Genomic DNA, 6,645 nt, shown 5'->3' with positions numbered 1-6,645 from the left:
CTTGGGTAGAAGGTGGCAGCAGAGCGGGAGAGTCTGCAAAGCCGGGAAAGGAGCAGCTGACGGAGTGTCTGGGTGGTGTCCGTCAGCCGGGAAGGAACCAGGGTGTGAGTGTGGGATCTTGAGGGGAGAACCTGCTGGGGCTCAGTGCTCGAGGGGGTGGAGACGTGGGTCACACACAGGTGCAGGAGCGTGGGGTCTGAGCTGGGGGTACCACAGGGCGTCTTCTGCATCGAGGTAGTATTTAGGGCCCTGACTCAGGACGAGATGAACGCAGGAGGGGTTGATGCGGGTCCAGGGCACAGTGCCTGTTACCCTTACTATTCCCCGAGGGGCCCACCTCAACGTCACCTCTTCAGGGACGCCAAGGAGGTTTTGGCTGGGGCAGGACCAGGGCTGGGGGCAGGTCTCCGCCAGAGCTTACCTTCCCAGCCCAGGTGAGGCACAGTTTCGGGCCTCGGCCAGCAGGAGGGTGTCCAGACCCCACAGCAGCACCTGTGCCCCTCACAGCATCCCCAGGAGCTCAGACTCAGCTTGGTAGCTGTCCTTGAAGTCGCATCCTTACGAGGGGCGCCCCAGCCCACCGCAGGCACCGGGGGCCTGGCCTCAGTTTGTGGGCACCACCTTGGAGGTAGTTGGGTTAAGGGTCTGGGAGGGCGGGTGCAAAGTCCCTCTGCAGATGCCACAGGAGGGGCTGGGCTGGCAGGTGCCGAGAAACCTTCCAGAACTGGAGTCTGTGACGAGGCTCCTGGGGTTGGAGTCTGGGCAGAGGCTTCTCGGAGGAGGGGGCAGGGGCTGGGCCTTGTGTTGGTTCCGACTCAGCCCGTGGGTGGGTTCGTGGGATTGAGGCCTTCAGGACATGGCCTGGCCACATCCCCAGAGGAGGCTCTGCCAGCCAAAGGGGGCTTCTCTGCTGGCCTCTAGTGATGCAGGGACCCCTGGCCCCAGCGTCCAGGCAGAGGGAGGGCAGCAGGCTGCACAGGCCTGGGGTCCCACCTCTCACCCAGAAGCTCCGCCCTGCACCTGGCCCAGTGCTGGGATGCAGGGTCCCACGTGGTGAGGTGTGGGTCACTCAGTCCAGGGGCTCATGCCAGCCGATGGCCACAGTTGAGAGAGAAAGAGCCTTGACGGGGAAGCAGGGCCGAGAAGGTTGCTGGAGGTGGCCTCAGGGAGAGAGGCCTGTGTACCGGAGACCCCGGGGCCCTCAGGTGATGGCTGGGGTACACTGTGGGATGGCGTGTCCCCCTTCTAGCAGGACCAGAGGAGAGGAGGACCAGGGGACCTTGCTCTTGGGACCCTCAAGGAGGTGCCAAAGGCCCCGGCTTGCCTGGGACGTGGGGCTTTCCATGTGAAAACAGGAACTGTCCTGGAGAAGCCCGGCCAGCTGGTCACCCTCCCTCTCGGGTCCCTGGAGGCCAGACAGACGCACGCTGGGCCTTGACCTACAGGAAGGAAGGAAAGACGCTGGGGTGGGCGACAGCCCGGGCAGCAGAGCAGGGGTGGGCACTGCAAGGTCGCAGGCCCCGTCTCCAGGGCCCTGGAGGAACACCTTACCCCAAGTTCCATACTTGGGCAAGAACTACAGCTTCAACGGAGAGGTGTCCATCCAGGAAGGCGTGGAGGGGGGAGTGGCTAGCAGCTGGTGGTCTGGCCTGGCTAGGGTCTGGGTAGGGGGTGGTGAGAGGGCAGAAGGGCAGCCTGGAATCAGGAAAAGACGAGCCTTCCAACTTCATGGGAAAGCAGGGCTCAGAGACAGTAGCCATACACCTGTTCACCAGGCTGGGAGGGCGGAAACCGAGGCAGGACACGTGGCATGGATGCACTCCTCTCCATGTGCTCCTGGTGCCTCAGTCCCCGAAACAGGCACAGGCCCGAGGGACCCGGAGGGGCCCCACATTTCCCCGAGCACCACCTCCTCCGGTCCTGGTCCCTCATCCCCCACTAGAAGGGACCGCCCCATGTTCTGACCATCCATCCCACACACCTCTACCCATCGGGAAGAAGCAGGAAGGACTTCCAGGACCCCAGAAGAGAAGTCACAAACCCAGGCACCCGTTCTTACCCCGGAGAACCCCCCTGGCCGGCACCAGTGCCTCCCCCTGCCGGAGGACACTGTCAGAGAGCCTGGCTCTTTGGTCTGTGTTGGCAACAGCCACACTGACACCTCAAGAGGTGACAAGCAGCAGCTCCCCTTCTGGGCACCCTGGGACCTGGTGGGGGGGTTTCTGGGGCCCCTGCTGCCTCCCACCCCTGGCCCTCTGGTCCGATGCCCAGCTCGGGGGGCGGCCAGGTCTCACACGCATTTTGCAAACCGGAGAAGCATGAGGGATAGCCACGGCCTCTCGCCCTATCCCTTCCACTGGGACTCAGCCCTGCTGGATGGACAGGTGAACACAGACGAGGGCACAAGTCAGACACCCCTGGCCCAGGCCCTGATTTGACAGTCGAGGAGGAGGGGCTGCCCAAGGTCACACCGCCAACAGTGACCGAGCCGGGACCAGACTGGCTCTGCAGGCAGCCCTGCTGGGCCAGCAGCTCCACAGCTTACGCGGCTTTGACAAGCATCTCATCCTCTCAAGCCTCAGTTTCCCCATCTGCAAAATGGGACAATGCTAATTCCTCCCTCGTAGGATACATGTGAGGATTAAATGAGGCAACCTGCACGTAAATCACGTGGCCGAGGCGGCTGCCTGGCACAGAGAGGGTGTGTTGCCAGCAACAGCAGAGTACCGACCAGGGATGCCGCTGAGCACGGGGCATGTGTGCAGCCGGGCGAAACAGCCTGTGTTCCATGAAGACAGACCCACCAGTCGCTGTGATGTGTGTCCCACAGACCCCCTGGGTCGCGTGGTAGCACTGTCCAAGCTGCTTGTTACGTAAATACTGCTTCATCCTGTCTGACAATTTATTAGGGAACTGCACATGATTTGGGGGTACAAATGCCTTTGTTGGGGTTGGAGTCTCCCTGCCAGCCCACACCCCTGGGCTCAGAGCAAATGTCCACTTTTCATTACAGAGGCAGCTGGTGGGGTCCTCAGTGCTCGGCTGTGCCCTGCCCACCCCTCTAGGTCTGGAGGGAGAGACCGATGATGCAGAGGGTGATGCCTCTTCTCAAGGAGGGGGCCCCTGTGCCAGGCACATAGGACATGGCCTCCGAGCCTCATCAGGAGCCTTACAGATGAGAAAGCAGAGGCACAGAGAGGTTAAGCGATTTGCCCAAGGTCACACAGCCAGGAAGAGGCAGTCACTCTGCTCAACTCCAAAGCCCACAGAGTTGCCCATCGACCAGGCAGCGCCCACTACCTTGCCCCCTGCCCCATTCCTCTTGCTGTGCGAAGATGCCACCGGCAGGAATCTGGGCCCACTGGCACCCTGGGGGCAGCCGTGGGCTGTGGCCATACCCTCCTGTTCCCCCAGCAAGGACCTGCTGCCTCTCACCCCCCACCTGCACTCCAGGCCATGAGGCACCTCCTGGCACCATCCTCCGAACTCCCCTCCCTCTCCTTCCTCTCACCCCCCATCCCAGGCTCCCTGAGCCCTCAGGACTGGCCTCTCCCAGGCTCGCAGCCTCTGCTGGCGCCCCGTCATTGCCGCTTCCCTGACTCTTCCTCACCTCGCTCCCAACTGCTGGTCCTGGCACCTGCAGCCACCACTCAACCACAGGACCCTGGACCCCCAGCTAGAACCCTCTGGGGCTCCCTGGTGCCTTCGGGATGTAGCCAGCTCCTGGGCCAGATGGGTCCCCAGGCCCTGCAAACCTGCGACCCTCTCCAGCCTCCATCCAGCCCCCACCCAGTCCATTCCCTGCTCCCTCTCCAGGCACCAGCTGCGACGGGCCATGGAGGCCTGCAAGGCCTGGGCATAGCCACCTCCCTGCCTGGGCCCCCCTCCGTTCCCAGACTCATCATCCTCACCCCAAAGCTGGGGTGGCCCCTGCTGGGGGCTCCTGCTGTATCCCACTTCCCACCATCATAGCACACCTGTCCCGGTAGCTGTGGAGGTTCAGGGTTTGTGCCTGACCGTGGGCAGCTTGGAGGCGGACCCCAGGCCTTCCCTGGCGGCCCACAGGGTTCCCTTAGGGTGTGGGCTTATTTTTGGGGGTGTGGACAGCTGATGGAGATTGTGGGGCACACGCGTCCCTTCAAGGCTGCTGTCTCATCTGCTGTCCCCCCAGCCAGGCACTTCTGCCCAGATGCCCGCTGGGCCTTAGCCCCCAGCCCAGACATGGGAGTTATAGTTACTGGTTTGGTCGTTGATGTTGTCAGGTGGGCCAGAGTCCAGTTCCCCGATCAGGCCTGAAACCCGGGCCCCCCCCAGTGAAAGTGCCCCATCCTAACCACTGGGCCACCAGGGAATTCCCCAGGTGTGCCCCGCAAGGGAAGGTCCGCGTGCGGCCCCCCAGGCCCAGCAGCGGGGGTGGGCAGGGGCGTGCACCACCAGGGAATTCCCCAGGTGTGCCCCGCAAGGCAAGGTCCGCGTGCAGCCCCCCAGGCCCAGCAGCGGGGGCGGGCAGGGGCGGCCAGGTGCAGGCCTTACAGAGAGATCCAGTGACCGACCGGCGGCACCGATGGCGCGAACAAGGCAGAGGGCGCTGGGGTGAGGCCGGGCCCCTGCAGGACCTGGCAGGAAAAGGAAGAGGAGGGGCTGAAGGGCAGCCGAGGGGAGGGGGGAGGGGGGAGGGGAAGAGAAGGGGCGAAGGGGAGGGGGGAAGGCGAAGAAAAGGGACGCGGACGGGGGAGGGGGAGGGGCGGCTGAGGCCCTCACCTGGGTTCTGTGGCCTCTTTGTCTCTCCCCTCCTTGGCTCCCTGGCCCCCTGCCCACCCTGGAGACAGCAGAGGCCGCACGCTCTTTACCGCTAAGGTGTGAGGGACACCCCTCACCCCAAGCACCTTGGGGTGCTGGAAATTTTTTGAAACTGAGGCTTCCCCCTCCACAGCCTTGACTGGCCACAGTGGGCAGACCTCACCCCAGTCTTAGACTCGAGGAGACTCAGGGTCACAGAGAGTGAGGCCCTTGGCCAAGGCACCCACGGGGGGAGGAAGAGTGAGGTGGGCAGGCAGGCGGCAGTGGGGGGAGGGGGTGGCTGGAGGCTGCGCAGGGTCCGCCCTCCACTTTCCGGCCCCAGTGGGCTGCGTGGGCGGGCTGCTGGAGGTGGTGCCCTTTGTGGACGCCAGGGGGCAGCAGGCCCCCAGTTTGGGGCCTCAAGGCTGCTGCCGGCGGGTGGGGAGGCGGCCTGGGCTGGTCTGGCCGGGGGCCCAGGGGCTGCTGCTCACATTGAGGACGGTTGTGGTCCCCCTGCCCGGGCCATTGGGGCAGGGAGGGGACAGGCACCGCTTCTGCTGAGCCCCTACTCTTTGCAGCCCTGGCTTGGCCGGGTTGTCTTACTTTCACCTCCTGGCCTCTGTCCTGATCAGCTGCTGCTCACCTTGGAAACGCGGCGGCGGGGGGGGGGGGGGGGGGGGGGGGGGCGGCCGGGGGGGAGTTGGGCAAACGTGGGGAGTGAGTGGATAGGGGAGCGGACAGAGTGGTGAGGGCTGTCCTTCTCGCCTGACCGTGGGCGGGCAGCAGGCAGGCGGCTGCTCCCTCATCCTGCCCTGACTTGCGGTGGGAGCCTGCTGGAGGTGTCCCAGTGCCTGCGAGTACTAGGTGCTCAACTAATGTCTCACATGAAGTCTCTCCTGAAGCCTAGGAAGCCCCTGCCTCTTGTTCCTCCATGGCTGCGGGGGTCCAGGTCCTGCTGTGGGAGGGCTGGGGACCATCACATCTCCTCCCTGGCATTTCAGCTGCTCTGAACGCCACGCGGAGGTGTTGGAAGCAGGGTGGGAGAGGGGGTCCCTGGTGTACCCTGTGGGTAGAAGATGCTGACTCACAGGGGACCCCACTAGCTCAAGAAGACTAGACAGGAAGTTGGGGGGGCATGGTGGGCATGAGGTCTGGGAAGGGGGGGTCATCTGCTCGTCCCCGATGTGCTTTTCTTGCTGTTTCCCTGGCAAGGTGAGCCTCTGGCCCAGGGGACCGTCCAGTCTGTGTCCTGCGGGTGGGGAACCGGTGGGACTCAGAGCTGTGGCCACAGAGGGTGTCTGAGCCAGGCCCTGAGATCTTCCTCGGTGCCGGCCCCCCCCCCCCCCAGGACACCTCCTCAGCCCCGGGAGGGTCTGTCTGGAGCCTCGGATGACCAGTGGTCCAGGGGCTCCTGGGACTTTGAGGACTGAAACCAGCAAAGTCCCAATGAAGGCGGGAAGAGGGGTTCCCCCTGCTTGAGACCCCCGGGGTCGGGGGAAGCAGCCCCGGTCTATGTTGGAGATGGGGCGGAGGAACTCTCACGTCCAGGGCCGTTCCTGTTTCCCCGCTCCTCCCCCGGGGCTGCCCAGCCCCTCCCACCGATTCAGGGTTGGGGGGAGTGAGGACCCCGGCCCCGACCCTGAGTACAAGGCAGTCCCTGTAATCGGAGCTTTGGATTCGCGTTGTGTGGCTTGCGGACAGTCACCGGAGGGAGGCCGGCACCTGCGGAGGACGTGCCTGGCAGCCGCCCCGAGAACAGCCCCTCCTGGGGGGCCGGGGGCGGGGCGAGCCAAGCGGCGGGAACTCGGTGCGGGAGGAACATTCTCGCTGCGCGCGGGGTGCTGGCCCCCTGCCAAGGGCGCCAGG

The sequence above is a fragment of the Pseudorca crassidens genome, chromosome 9 (genome assembly GCF_039906515.1).
Source record: "Pseudorca crassidens isolate mPseCra1 chromosome 9, mPseCra1.hap1, whole genome shotgun sequence".
NCBI lineage: Eukaryota > Metazoa > Chordata > Mammalia > Artiodactyla > Delphinidae > Pseudorca > Pseudorca crassidens.
This window is presented reverse-complemented; position numbering follows the sequence as displayed.